Genomic DNA, 15847 nt, shown 5'->3' with positions numbered 1-15847 from the left:
GGCCTTTTCTTGTTTAGCTCTTTGGGACTGAAACTATTTAGTGTTGATGATTTAGATAAGTGACATTCTAAGCTGCACAAAAAATATCTCAACTTAGTGTCATGGGATCAAAACAAAATGTACTAAAAAAGAACATATCTCGTCAACAACAATTTGTTAACAGTGCAAAGTGGTTCAGGGTGAACCTTTAATTTGTCAGAGTTGGTTAATGTCCAGCACTGTTAAGAGTCATGGCGTAACAGCCTTCCCTCACAGCTCCCTCCCTCGCTCATGGTGACGTGGGAGAAGAACATTCTCTCTTCTTCTTTGGTCTTAGATTGATGCACTTGGACCGATTTTAGATAAGAAGCAGACAAAAACACATTTACAATTATCTTCAATCCCTCCAGTGCCTCACATCTGGTCTCTCCTCAGAGAGCTGACGTGCCAGCAGAAGCCTGCAGACCAGAAGTGCAGAGAGAATAGGGGAGGGGGGTTTGACTTTTCATCATTCCAAACATTCATTTACCCTCATCCATATACATTTATCAGCGCACATTCTTGGGGAGTGCTCCTCCCACCCGGTCCCAGCAGAGGTTGTCTCATCTTGATCCTAAACTGAAAGTAGCTGGACCCGGAGGCGGTGCTCGCAGTACAGTGAGTTCAGTCCGGCTGTCTGTCTGCTCGGAGGCCTGGGCTGCAGGTTGCGGCGTGAGCGAGTGGAGGGAGAGCAGAGAGACAGGCCTGGCTGGAGATCATTAGAGCTTGTTAGTGTCCCTGCTGCCTGGGACCCGGCGTTTAGGGGGCCTCCGTTTAGGGGGAACCTCTCCTCTGGCCCTACTGAGAGGGAACTGTAAGCATGTAAGGGAGAGTGGGGAGGGGGAGCAGGGATGGAGGAGGGTTGAGGGGAAGGGCAAGGGGGTTCGTTGCCACTTTACAGTGCGCCAAACCCTGGAGATGTCCCAGCAGATCTGCAGGTCTGACTTTCATCCGTCTCATCCCCGAGGCCATTAGACAGTTTAGCCGGGAAACGGCTGCTGAAATATACATCTGTCTGAGTGTCAGCACATCGCAGCGCTGCTCAGTCTGCACGCCGCTGCAAGTCAATTCAATATTTAAATCGTCAGTCTCCGTAAAGCGTTTGATGTCAGCTCCTAACGAGCTCTGTCTCGAGCACTGACAGGCCCGTGGACGGAGCGGCTGTTTACTGTCAGCGATGGAAAACGCTGCCTTCCGTTGTTTCGTCATGTGTCGATAAGATCCAGCGAGACCACTTTGTTTGAGTAACGGCATAAAAGGGCTCCGAGCAGCGTGCACTTCAGCAAAAGTCTATTTCATTCTTTCAGCAATTATGATGACACTTTTGCCAATACTGGATTTCTGTGGGAATCAAAGAGCTGATGTCGCGTACATCACTCGACGCAAATCAGTGGGAAGCTCTCTGATTTTATCACTGTGCAAATATATTTCGATCTTGCATAGTGACGTTTAGATTAGTGGTATTGCACGCATGACAGGCCGCAGGTGAGGCTCTGAATTATTTAACAGCTCATTTTAATGAATTTCGTTTAAAGTCTGGTGTGATCTCAATTCAGTCAGACACCCCTGGCTCTGCAAAGCCTCTGTACTGAAAAAAACTTTATGCAAAATTACTATTAACAGCATTTCTTTGCACAGTACAAAGTGGGGCATCATACTGATTCCATAATTGGACTCGACTGTTGACCTACTGCTGAATGTATATATGCACTGAAATGGTTCCTGTCTACACCATACCTCTGCTGTTGTGTCACTTCTCATTATGTTACCATCATGTGAGTGGAGAATTCATGAGGCTTGAGGCTGTGTGTGTGTGTGTGTGTTTGTTTGTGGTGATTTTGTGGGGAACTAAATCTGTTTTTTCTTATACCGGGAAAAAAACTATAACATCCCCAAAATGTAAGTCATTAAATTCTAAGATGGTTAGGTTACGGTACCGGTTTAGGTAAAGTTTTTACGTCAAGGTTTACGTTTAGCCAAGTAGTTACTAGCCATGGTTAGAGTAAGTCTCCAGGAAATCAATGTAAGTAAATGTAATGTCCCCTTAAGTCATGGAGACACGACGGTTTGTGTGTGTGTGTGTGTGCGTATTCTCATTAGTTGAGAATCTACTGCGAGCGTCTTCAGTTCCCCTGAATGTTGATATTCAACATGTAACCCCCCGTTGCTCTGCTGTCTTACAATACATGACCTTTGACCTTTGTCAACGTAAACCTTTAAATCCTTCCATTTTCAGCAGGAGCTGTCAGCGGGGGTCCCTATCAAACCCCTAATACATATCTTCTTTCTGAGTTGAGCTCAGCTCTGCCGCTCAAGAAGAAGATGAAAAGAACACATGAGCTCTTCAGTAGGCAATGTTTGCAGATCTGTGTAATTAAACAAACTGTTAGCTTATAGCGTCGTATGCTATTTTATCCAAACAGTTGCCTATAAACGTATCATATGTCATGTGGTGATCATCGTAATCTTAACAGCTGTATAACAGCATGAGCACATACATTTTTTACAAGTTGGCCCAGTTGGTTCTAACCCCCCGCAGTGTTAGAACCATATTCATTAAGTTCTACAAGACATCATTTTTAGCCCCAAAACCTTTTTGCCAAGACTTCAAGGGTAGAGTAACATTCACAAAAGATTCATATACGCAACAGAGGCCAAGGGGTCTTACAGGTTGTAGGTTCAGTCAGTTATTTGGGTGGTTTCCACCAAGCTGGTACAAGTGTCTGAGCTGTTTCCTTGCTGGTTGCACTTATCTTTCAGACACTATAAAAGAACCTGTTGATTCAAAGTTCAGTGAAGCTAAACGTAGAACCCTGAACTGGAGAATCAGTTGTCGTCATGAACAGGTTGTTGTTGTGATCAACGTCACTTGCATTGATGAGTCCCAGCTGCTGTTGCTACACAGCACTGGTTGCCTGCTTATTCACAGTTTATTCATATTGAACGTATCACATGTTCAAATCATTCCAGATTCCACACTCCCCTTCTTTGGGCCAGGAACAATACACACACCGAGTGTGAAGCAGATAAGATGAACGGTTCTTGAGATAATTCCAGACAGACACAGAAACTAGCATAAATTGGTATAAATCCTCATGGTCCCTTCACAATGAATTGTAATAACTTTGTTTTGACTCTAACCTTTCATCTAGCGCCACTATCAGGATGACTATTTTACTAATTCTTTCAGTAGGAGCGCACAAGAAACAGGAATAAAGCAGGACGATAATGTTTTCTGAAGTAAGGGGATAAATAGCTTTTGAGTTGGACCTAAGGGTCTAAGATGACTTGGGGAGTTGGCCTCTGGTTTATATAGAGGAAAAGTAATGTCAGTTAAAAAGACCTCAATGACCCCAAACCCTCCGTCCTCTGACACCAAACCCGTCTTCGTCCATTCGCTCGTACTGGGGCTGGATGTCGAACACGTTGCCAGCTTTTAGAGACACGAAAAGAGATGGAATTGGTCCCAGGAGGCGAGTATCGTCCCACCTCCCAGTAGGATCTCTCCCTCCCTGTTGGTCTCCCATGGGCCAAAGAGAAGATTAAAACAAACAGGACTTTAATCAGTGGGCCCGGCTCTCTCTGCTCAGCTGCCGACAGAAGGAGCCCTCTCCAGGAAGGCTGCCTGAAATCAAAGCTTCCTGCTCGCCACTTGCTGCTTCGCCGATCCGTATCACAACAACAAAACCAGCAGAAACAATTATTTATTCCTTTTGATGTAGGTTTTGAAGTTACCCCACCTCTTCCACTGTGCCCCCCTTGCTTCCACCCCTCCTCTTCCTCGCCCAGCCCCTCCAGCTCTCTCTATCTTTTACTCCCAAGGAAACAAGGTCATGCCAGCTTCTCTGTAAAAAGGAGGCTGCTTTGAAGGAGCAGCAGCTCCAGACTCATACGCCTTTTTTTTTCCTTCTTATTTTACACCGAGGAAAGTGTCGTAGTTTGAATAAAATTTGACGGGTTGTTTCATTCAACTTGCCGTCACCCTGCTGAGTGTGTCGAGATGTAAATTTCACTTTCACAGTGTAATGTGTTACACATTACTGGAAAAATTCCTTCAACTAGTTCAGTCTCATGACATAATGGGATTATCCAGTTACTTCAGAATTCATTTTCAGTTGTAAAATATACAGACGGGAAAAGGAACATTTTGTGTTACTTTAAATGAACATAGCTGCTTTCAGACATGCACTGAATCTCCTGACATTCTCCAGGTCTGTATGTGAGACTGCAAAATGTGAGAGCCTCCGAATTTTCTGCAGTTTCTCCAGCCATCCTCCGCAGAATTCACTGTGAGCGAGTTGGTGTGTGGATGACGTTTTTAACATGTGAGAGATGCAAAAATGAGAAAAACTAAAAGAACACAAATATTCTAAAGGAGAAAGGGTGTATGTCCAGCAAATAAAATCATAATTTGTATCTTCGTTCAGAAATTAAACTTATCAGTATTAGTGCCCAAACAAAGTTTACTGCAATCCTGCTCCCAATAATCTCCTCCTCCTGTCTGAGTGTGCAAGCTTTGTGTGTTATTTGAAGGGGTGGGTGCGGTGCTTTACAGCAGTGTGCTCGGCTTTTTCACAGAGCAGAGAACAAGGTGCTGAGATTGTAACAGATCTGAACTGCTGTCAGTGCCGCAGATCCCGGTTAACCTTTTCTCAGATTCAAAGTGTAGCAGTTGAAAACAGCCTCTCAACAGGGCTGAAATATCTGAAAGCTGCTTTTCTGCTCAACACGCCACAACATCTGCTGAAGCTGTCGGCCTGAAGTCTGCAGCCTCATCAAACAGCCTGGCAGAGAAAGAGCTTCTTAAATGTGCAGATGGTAATCATGTTTTTATCATATGCTGAAATTTGTGATCCTCTTAAATTCATTTTATTTGAGGGGGTGAGGTCGTTTAATTCTACCTTCAACGTCTGCCAAGTTGATTTTTGACAGGTCACATATTATATGTTCTAAAAAGACTTGCAGGGGAATTGTGGGTGTTTGGGCTGAATATTGTCGTTTTGGAAGCGTGTCCCTGTGGCACGTTTTTCATGGCTGGGTGGTTCTGTCTCACATTTTCACCACTTTTTAATGAGTTGAGGGATCCCTGGACTGAAGCTGCATAACAACTGCCAAGATCTCCACACTGACTGAGTTATACTGAACAGGCGTATGTCTTTAAGCCATCGCTAGGTTCCTTGCATTCTTTTGCTGTTTATGTTCCCAAACGCCAGCTACATCTTCAGATCACTCTTCTTTTTTTTTTTTTGGAATATTTTATTTTTCCAAATATTTTCACAATGCAAGAGAACATATAAAGCAGTACATTAAACATTACAGAAAATTACATAACAAAATAAAAAATACACACATAGATGAAATAAAACTAATTAAATAAATAAAGTAAATAATTCCCCCCACCCAAAGAGAAAAAAAAAGAAAAAAGCTGGTGCATGGGATGACACATCACAGAGAAATACCGCAATGACACAGTACATAATGTAATTCAGAGCTCCAAATAGTTACAGTCCTATGGTACTGTTGGTGGTGTATCCATGTATTCCAAATAAGGCTGATCACTCTTTAAATCACCGTGGCTGAGGAACCTGTTTTAATCATTGCCAAAATCAGCGACGTGAAAACTGTCATTCCACGAATGAAAGTCGTGTACGTGTGCGTGCACTGGCCCAGGCAGTTTGCAGTCAGTGCAGCGATGACAAGGGGCAGAACAGCTTGTCGCTTTTGGACTCCCTCTGGGGCAATTAGCTGCAGGCTCCTGTTTCTTACTTCTGGTAATTAGAACTGAGTGAACAGAGGGGTTCCAGTTACAGCATGAGAACTTTTCTATGTTTGGACATAACTTAGCTGATACCACTTACATCACCAACCCTTTAACCTTGTGACAGGATATTTGATCAATCATTGAATCCAATAGGCCGATGGGCTATGTTGATCGGCTCCCCTGAAAAGGACATGAGCTCCTCTCAAAGCCGTCCCTGAAACATTTTAGAGATTCTTCACTTTTTGGCACAGATAATATTTTTTTACGTAGATTGATGTTTGTAAAATAAGACCATAATGTCAATGTTGTGCGTGTATTCACTCATTACGTTACATTTTCCAAACATCTTTTTCCACTAATACACACAATTTAGTGTCTATTCCTGCTGTGGTCTTCCATGCGATGCACTCACACCTCAGGTTAATTTAGTCACCTCAATTTTTGTCACTGAGTTGGTGCCGAATATTTGGTTTTATTCCGTATTTTGTGCTCTCTATGGATAAGTCAGAATGTCACAATAGAAACAAACAAGCCTCCGTCAACAACAAGTGATGACAAAAGCGCACCGACTACAGCCCAGACACCACCGCCGTTACCTGCAGCAGTGAACCTGGGTCGGAACCTGGTGATGCATCATTGGACAATTGGACAAGGAAGTAGTGAGTGGAATACCAGGATACCAGGGCTCTTCGCTCCTCTCTCGGCTCTTTTTTTATTCTTTGTTGCAATCCACAGACAGAAGTGAAACGTAAGGAGAGTGAAGGGACGGTGACAGTCAGGGTCAGAGGGAGAGAGATGGAGCTGCAAGCCGCAGACAGCTGTTTGGTTTTGTTGCAGCTTTAAAAAGGTTTGCTAAATAATGCCCAGCATTCTTTGTTCTGAACATTTCGGGAAGGAGGCGCTCCATCCTGAGCACTTCCCGACAAGCACTGTGCTTCACACGCGTACACAACAGATGACACATGTGCATTTTATTGTGTTGAGTGCCAAACTCTCCTCTAGACTCGAACCAAATGATGGAATAGCGACCTTTCCTGTCGGATTTTCCACCATTGATTTAATGCAGGCTTTCCACTGAAGGCACACATGCAACTGCTTTTAGTTGAACAACCAATAAAACCTCCCTGGGATTGGTCAAAGTTTCCCGTTACGGCTCAGATTTCCCCAATGGCTGGAAACAGAAGTCTAGAAGTCTTAGATCACTTGCTTTACATTATGCTAACATGTTTTTATGGAATCTATTGCTTAATAATACCACAATTATTGCATGTTTCCTATCACAGTTTTAAATCTTTTGTTTTAACACTATGCAAACACACAATGCAATAGTCCAATAACACAAAGATTTGCCTCTTTGAAGAAAATGCTTCTTATTTTAACATTCATATATTATGAATAGATATCTAATACACTGCCGGCGTAAACAGCAGCTTAAAATAAGTGTGTCGCAGCAAGATTTTGTTAAATTTCAATTATAGAATCACAATTTTATGGAAAGCAATGCTGAACCCGCACAACAGTAAACATGCTCACTGTAAAGGCTTGGCCATGTAAATTAGGTCCATGAATGGCGATACTGAGCTTGTTAAGCATCTCATTTTCTGTTTTACAAGTCTTTAATTTGTCTTTTTTGTTTGCCCCCTTTTTCCAAATTGGCCTTTAATTAAACTCCAGCTAATTACACAACTCCTGAATGACTTTCTGTTTCCCCAGCTGGGCGTAGGGAGGAGAGGAATCTGGCAGAGCTAAAAGTAAAACAGCAGCTGACACCCAGACATTTAACGCTGCCCTCGGCTTCACGGACACATCCCTCATCTGCACAGGGTGTGAGCTGGTGTCACTTTAGTAATCTGGGAGGTTAACTCATTGTTGTGTCAAAGTAGTCATGATTTGTTCTGCTTATCTTTCATACATTTCTTATACAATATTAAATGATGCACTGAATGAAAAACATTTTACCAGAAGGTATTATGGACTTTCATTTACAGGTGGTGCAGTTTGAGTAAACAGTGTTGAGCAGAAGATTGTCCGGGTGCTCATCATGATCATCATCATGGTATTTACATAAACTGCAGTCTACAGTCACACCAGCATCTCTGTGAGGCTGCACTTAGGCACAGACCAGCTTTGAGCTAAATGCTAACATCAGCACGCTAACATGTGCACAGGGACAATGATGTGCTTACGTGGTATTTTTAGTGCAGCCATGTTCACCATCATTTGCTTATCAGCACATAAATATCAAGTATAGCTGAGGATGCTTGTTTACATTTTGACCTGATGATGGCGCTATGGGAAAAGTTATTAAAAGTAATTTAGACTGTACATAAAGATGAAAAAATGACTGGTTGGCTGCAGCATCAGTCATTTACCCAGCGTCTTACATAGCTGTTTTCAGACATGACCTGTGGGTAAAGTCTGGGGAATTGGATACAGGGTTTAGAACTTTATGCCAGTGGGCCTGACTGAGAAAGTCCGCAGATAATCCGGAACCTCTCTCATTCACACATGCTCCTCCTCCAGATAAAATATTGAGGACCTGCGGAGTTCAGAGAGCAGCTCATGTTAGTGGATGGGGCATGGACCAAACCCAAAAATCTAAGTACGCGTCAGATACATTGTTCCAAGAGATGTATTCTCTCATTTTAGGAAGTTCTTATAACACTGATTTGCCCAAGTGTTTTCATTTTGCCAGTAAGTTAAGGCCAATTTATGCCTCTCCGTTTTTTCTATTACGGACAGATAAGACCGCCCTATCCGTCGTGAAACGCCCTCTCCGAATGCTTCGGACAGCTTTTCGTACACGTCTGATTTTTCTAACTATCCGTCTTCATGTTGGAGACCCGACGGACCGCTCTTGGCTGTGATTGGTCCGCGAACGACATCATTTCCGTATGACGTCATTTCCGTATTTCCGGACCTCAAACTTCCTGTTTACTTTTAGCAACAAACACGAACACAACTATGATTCTACGATTAATGTGACGTGTGTGTTAAGCCAGCGGAGTTGTCCGGCTGACGGTGGCTCGTTAGAGCACTGAGGGCATGTGTGCACGGTCACATACGGTTATAACGAGCTTTCAAAACGGCGCTAGCAGGCTAGGCTAGCGGGCTAGGCTAGCCACCATGCTAACTGCGGTGGTAACAGTGCAAGAACCCGCCGTCACGACTTTAATTCCACTTCTATCATGACACTGTTTCTATAATACCGTCAGGTTAGAAGCAAACACTGGATAGTAGTAGTTAGTGTCGGGAGTCCCTGCTGACTGTGTGTGGAAGCTGGGGGGAGCTAGGTCCGTGTAGCTTCTAGCTACATGTAGCCTCAAGCAGATTCAAGCTGTGGAATCAGCAACACAGTTCGGAAACAAGACCGGGGAACCGCTGCGCTAAGAAACGATTACATCAGCATCTTGACACGCTGGGTGTCACTTTATTTAGTTCTGTTAGTTGCCATGGTTCAGTGTGTGGGACGCAAGCTAACATGTCAACAGAGACACGTGGACTTCTTCTTCCCAAATGGGGTAGGCTTCTCTGAGCTCGTCTTCCGTTGGCGGGGAATTGTTTTTAGACGGATAGTCGTCGGAGAAGTAAAAATCAAAAAGACTCTTTGCCCCCCCGCTGAGACCTCTCCAAGAAACGGATACGTAGAAGTATATAAGAGCCTTTAGATTTCATTAGCTATTTGATGCTTCAGCACCAGGGCGATATGTCATGATTGACAGCTGAGACCAACTCGTGATTGGCTTATGTTCCTCGCTTAAGGATTGCATTCATATACCGGATATTTTGGCCTCATTTTTAGATAGCAGGTAGAAGTGGAGATGTCTATGGTCCAAATATACCAACATTAATGAAAATGCATGTGAAATGTGCTGAGCATTTAAATCTGAGGGGATTTGGGTCTGGTAGACTCAGTTAATCCACATGTCACATTCAAAACCTTATTCATTGTGTCACTAAGAAAAATCCCTGTAAGACTGTCTGACAAATACAATGTCAGCAGAGCCTTACATACAAATACAGGGTTTTCTGCATGAGATTAGTTCTGCATTTATCACAGCACCTAAATTCAAAGTTTACATTGATTTTATACAATAACATTTATTTATTAATTGGAGTAAAGTAAGGTTGTTCCATGTTCTGTGAATGTAGGCAAGGAATTTTACTTATTTTGGCTGTGGTTTATTCTTTGTAATGAATCTCTGTGATACGGTCTTATCACAGTCTTTGGGTTTTAAAGATGGATATTACGGGATGTCAGAATTCCCGTCCAAAATAATAGCCATTCCCAGCTTTTACAGGCAGACACAGTCCAGTGGCCTGTCAGAGAAAATGGGCAGATGTGTTGAAAGGGAGAGTGGCCTGGTTATCCTGAGGGTCTATAACAAATCCCTCGGCTCTGGAGCTCAGTGGGGGGCTGCAGACTACGGCTGATCCGTGCTTGCTCTGCTGAACCCGTCCATACCGTGCACTGCACACAGCAGACTCGCCAATGCTGCAGGGACCTGTTAGCTGTCCACATTTTCCATCACACCACGCCAGGGCCTGCGCAACATTAGGAATCAGACTGTTTTTAATCCCTAGCTGCTGTTGCTGCTATGCTGTTTTTTCTTTTTTCACTCACAAGCTGGAAATTGTTTGACTTTTAAAGAAACTACAATGCTTTTTCAGCTTAACGCTAAGGTCCACTGTTTCCTAAGCAGCAAAGGAACCCATTGTTCTTTTGATATTGACGCTGTCAGGCATCAGTGTTGCTTAGGAGGAGATGTGAACCTGCCGTGCGCTGAGATGTCACTAAAAAGAGAGAATTGATTAGTCCAAATGAAGGGATTTGGCTCCTTCCTGGCCGATAAATGAATGCAGCAAAGTGTGACAAAGAACCAACTTCCTCTGATTAATGCCGCAGCTGACAGCGAGCGCCACGCCTCTCTGACACATCAAAGCAGCCAGAACTGGGGACATTTCCAACAACAACACAATCTTCATCCTCACTTCATCATTGCTAACTTTACCCCATACTCAGCGCTGACCATTTAGCCTGAATTGAGTCACACTCAATGGGGGAGGAGAGCTTTGAAAATAACACTCAATCTGTGTGTTGCTGTTTTTCAGGGATCACCAAAGGACTGACGAGTCCATTTATCTGCGGATTCTTTTAAAAGAAACAGAAAGCCGAAGGAAAAAAGCCTGCGCCTACCTGATGTTTTCTCTCTCTCCGTTTTTTTTTCATGTGGAACTGCCTGTCCCTTTATCTGCCTTTCATTAGCGCCTTGCTCGCCCTCTTAGCAGGGCGGGTGTCTGGGAGACAGTCACTTTCTCTCAGCCTGTGATGTTGCTGCAGATTACAGAGGGCCTTTGAAGCCACTGCACTCCTCATTGCCAGGGCCTCAGACAGCCCATGCCATCTGTCAGATTGATGGCAAAGTGGCGGAATGGGGCTGAGACACCCTCTGTTGATCCATACTTTTGTCTTTTATGTGTCACATTTGGATGTCAGCCACACCTTTGTAATCGGCTGCTGGGACCAGCCTGAAAGGCCGGCCTCTGCAGCACACAAACACGCACACCCGCAGACAGAGGAGGATAATGGTCCTCGGTAATTGCTTGTACCTGTGGGCATCGGCGTCTAAATGAGACAATTATCGTCATCCCCTCACAGTGATCTCTGGTTTCCTCCCACTAATCCAAGGCCCTGGAAATCATTGTCATGTGGGTCTTTTTATGCCTAACCAGTGGGAAGGATTTGATTGTTCGTGAGCTTTGGACACTGTAAGTTTGTCTGTTGCAGGCTGAAAAATACTGCAGAACAACCAGCCCCCAGCAGCTCCGGGTTTACTTTTCAAGAAAGTTTTCAATCAGAGAGAAATATACTAAAGTGAGTTTTCTGCCAACTGCAGATAAAAGTAACCAGTTATTCTGTAAACCCTACCACCATTTCTAACTGTTTCTACATCTGTCAATCTTCCATTCATATACAGGACAAATGCAGCCACTAATGATACAAGTGGTAGATTTACTACACATGCAGGTTTTTCATTTCTCACAGACAACCATCAACATTTACAGCTAAAATGTCAACTGCACAGATCCCACCCTATAAATGTCACCAAAAGTATCCTATTAACTTATTATGATTTGTGGTCACCAGTGAGCACAGGAGAGATAAAGTGAGCAAAAATCCACAACTTTCCAAAAATAGCAAAGGCCAAAAGTTTGAGGTCTGTGTGGGTAAGCCAACAATCTGACAAAGAGAGGAGCACCAGGGTTTATACGCCGCACGAATCAGGAGTGGTGATGAGCCAGATTGATCTAAGGTGTGCTGATCATGAGGAGGGGGGCCGGACACCCTGGAGAACAGACTCAGAGGCACCAGGAAGGGGGCCTCGGGAGCGGGGTAGACTGCCAGATCCTAACAGAAAGACTTCTAATGTATGTTCACAGCTAATTATTAAGATCTCCACTAGTTGATGATAAATGTAAAAGTCATGTGAATACAAAAACATGCAAAATAGAGCACATACACACTTAAATCCAGTCATCTTTGCTCTTGTGTTGGTTCTTGGAACATCTAAAAAAAACTGCACCCTCCAAACTCTTTTCACTCTTGCCATGAGTGTAGAAGAGATATACGTCGGTAAACCTGAGACCACGGTAAGAATGGAGCTTGTTCATTGAGGCACAGTTTGCACCTGATTGGTTCAGATGGGGGACAAAGCTTCCAATACCGGGAGGAGCCGCATTCCCCTCCAGCAGGATTGCACAAATGGAAGCTAAAAAAATATAGCTGAAATAAAATTGTCATTCTGTTTCAGCTTAAGCGGGTCACAAACAGGAGTTGTGTTGTTTTCAGGGGGCTGCAGGAGAAGGATGACAGCTCCTGTTCCCGAGATACCTTGTTTGGAAGGGCCCAGATTCAACTGTGTTTGGGGGGGAGGAGGGGTCCCTGATAAACCTCTGAAGAAGAATGAGATTACAGGCAGCGTGTTTCCACCTCAAACGTTGCGTCTCCCTGTGTTGAGATGATAAACTCTCATTGAGTTTGCGAAGACCATTTCCCAGCGGCTGTCTTTCAGTTTATATGAACTTTTCAAAAGGCTACGGATCTGACGGAGGATCGTCACCAAGCTCGCAGGCTTTGAACACATCTCCCCTGTGTATTTTTCCCACCCCAGGACCACTGTCTTCAGAGGCTGGTGAAGAATAAAGGCTCAGATCAACAGAAATCAGCAGTCGTCCCCCTTCTTCCCCCCCCCACCTCTCCCAACCACCTTGCTTGTCCTGTCACACACGCTCGCAATCACACACTCACACGTGTATGATGCATGCTATCATTCTGATATGTGTGCGCCGTGAAAATACACACACATACACACACAAGACTCCAAACAAGCACCCCCTGTAGAGTCCCACATCAGACCAGCCTCCTTAAAGAAATCATCCATCATAATGAAGGTTTCAAAAACAGAATTATACATAAGGAATGTTAAAGGAGAGGATAACGTTAAACTTCACAAACGTTTCAGGAGCCTGATGAAATATAAATTGGAGCAATTGGATCCGAGGCTGTTGCTAATGATCGGAGGAGGCTGACGCTGATGAGAACACATTTTCAGAGCATTTTGTTTGCTCAGTGGGTTACGGTGCTTACAGCGAAACCACACACTGTAAATAAAGATGGACAACATGATGGCTCCCCAGAAGCGATGTCAAAACTCCCCAGGGCGACCCATTCTGGAACTCCCGCCATGAGCACTGGTCCTGATCTCTACTGCTACTACTTGCCGTCCCTGCATTACAACATGTAAGAACGGGGTAATTGTGGAAGAATATCAGCTCAGACATTCGTCCACAGACCTGGGTGGCATGTCCGGAATATCGTGAGGAAAGATTGATAATCAAAGCCGCACACAGTCAAGTGTTTTGGTGGCAGATAAAAATAGAGTTACCATACAGATAATACTTTGACAGCGATGAGTGATTGATGCTCAAAGAAGTTGCCGTGACAGACTGGCAGGCGGGAGAAAAACACTGAGGCAGAATGATTGGTTTCTCGTCTTTGATGTTTCCGTCTGACTTACTTGTGATGTCTGGTTACATCTTCAAAACCCGTTCTGCGTTGACAGTTGTAATGACCCCAAACATTTCATCTGTCATATCTGAGCAGAGCTCTGACAACTTCTAGTGAAAAGAATATACTTCTATGACCAAAACCTCATTCCATATTCTTACATCCATCCATAAGGAGAGCGGTTATTAATTTGCATTTGTCACAGGCTTTAAGCTTGATGTAATTACCCAGAGTAACTTAGGGTTTGAACAGAGCAAATGTAAATCCTACAAAACCTAGACAATGTTATAAATGTTCAGGAGGAAGCCGAAGATATTTTTGTTTTTTGTTCAAATAAATCCAGTTTTTTATAAAGTATAGACAGAAGAGAAGTGTAGATACAGCAACATATGACATGTAAGGTAAACCTGGCATGATGGAGGTCAGCAATCTTAAGACTTAAAAAACAACTCCTGTTTATTTTAGAGCAGTTTAAACTGGGATGTTCCGGCACCTTAAAAATATAAAAGATCAAAATGATCGGTCTCCATGGTGACCAGACAGCTTGTTTTATATCCAACGCTAGTTCCGTGGAACCATGTGCGAGACAGATAACCCCTTCAAAGCCTGGCCTTGTGTGCTTGTTTATGTTTTGTTGTGTATATGTGCGGAGACCAGACATCCCAGTTCCATCCCGTCCACAGAGCGGGAAGCGGTTTCCCATGGTTCTGCTGGGATGCCGCTTTCATGTGGAAATAGTCCCTGGGTCCCTTTAGCCCCTCTGTTGTGACAGCAGATAATGAATTTCACAACATCTGCCATTTGTTAGACCCGTTTGGTGTAAGCGATCTCCTTTTAATCCACGGACTTCCAACGTGCGTGCAGCTCCGCAGCTGGAACCCAGCAGATGGATCCCAAGGCCTCTGTGGGGCTGCAGCAGGCGGGCTGGGGCCGGAGCGTTCTTCCTACCACCCCCCCTCCTCGGGCCGAAGGAACAGAGCACTGAGACACGCTGCCTTTTGACCACTGCCCTCTGCTCTCTCACCATTAGACCTTTGTAGCTTTATGGGAATATAGAGCTGTATAAGAGGCAGCAAGCGATTGGAGCAAATCTAGGCACTAGACAGTTTGATTGAATCTGTCAGTCTCGTATATAAACTGTGACAGCTAATTTAACGGATCTCCATTCTGTACTTCTGAGGAACACGCATGCAACAACTGGATCCAGATAGAGAAAAGTTATTCACTATCATCTAATAACATGGAAGAAATGCAGTGACCGACAACTGAGCCAAGATGTGCAGTGGAACAAATTAGCTGTTTTAACAGTGATTGAATGAGCCCAGTGATTAACTGGGTGCTGGTGGAGATTAAATGTTTGGTCTATGTTTTCCAACATAGCATAGACAGTATATTGTATGACTGTACTATGAACATACTGAGATGTCTTTGCATTGAATTGAAATGGAAAGGATGGCTCTGCATACATAAGCTCCGGGGGTCACATTTGTAGCATTTCCTGGTGGGTATTCTGAGGTATTCAGACAGGTTCTTAGTTCCTTGGTTCCACCATTGGCTCTTCAGTAGGCTGTTAGGGCAGGTGTGTGTCTCTTGTGGGTTAATGCAGGATAATAGCGATGTTTACTGTACTTTACCTTCAGCTAGAACTGGATTAGTGTTGAATTAACAACAAAAACCCTTCAGGACTCTTAGAAACAACACTGTGGTGATGGTTACAAAAAGAATAGTGACAAAGCAAACTTCTATTTGAATTTGCCATCGATTTGGAGAGAATTTTTATGAAAAAACAGAGCTCAAACACAAAGGAAAGAGCAGAGGAGGCAAGTAAGGATTAGTGGGGCTAACCAACACAGTTATATTATCAAGATATGAACTAACGCTGATAATGTTAATGACACATAGGAACATTAGAAAAATGGATTTCACATCAGTGCACAGTTATTCGACTGAACAAGATATTCAACTATTTCCAATAATATCAATAATTAAATGAAAACTAT

Source organism: Limanda limanda, chromosome 3 (genome assembly GCF_963576545.1).
Source record: "Limanda limanda chromosome 3, fLimLim1.1, whole genome shotgun sequence".
Taxonomy (NCBI): Eukaryota; Metazoa; Chordata; class Actinopteri; order Pleuronectiformes; family Pleuronectidae; genus Limanda; species Limanda limanda.
The sequence above is the reverse complement of the archived record's forward strand: the minus strand, read 5'-3'. Positions refer to the sequence as shown.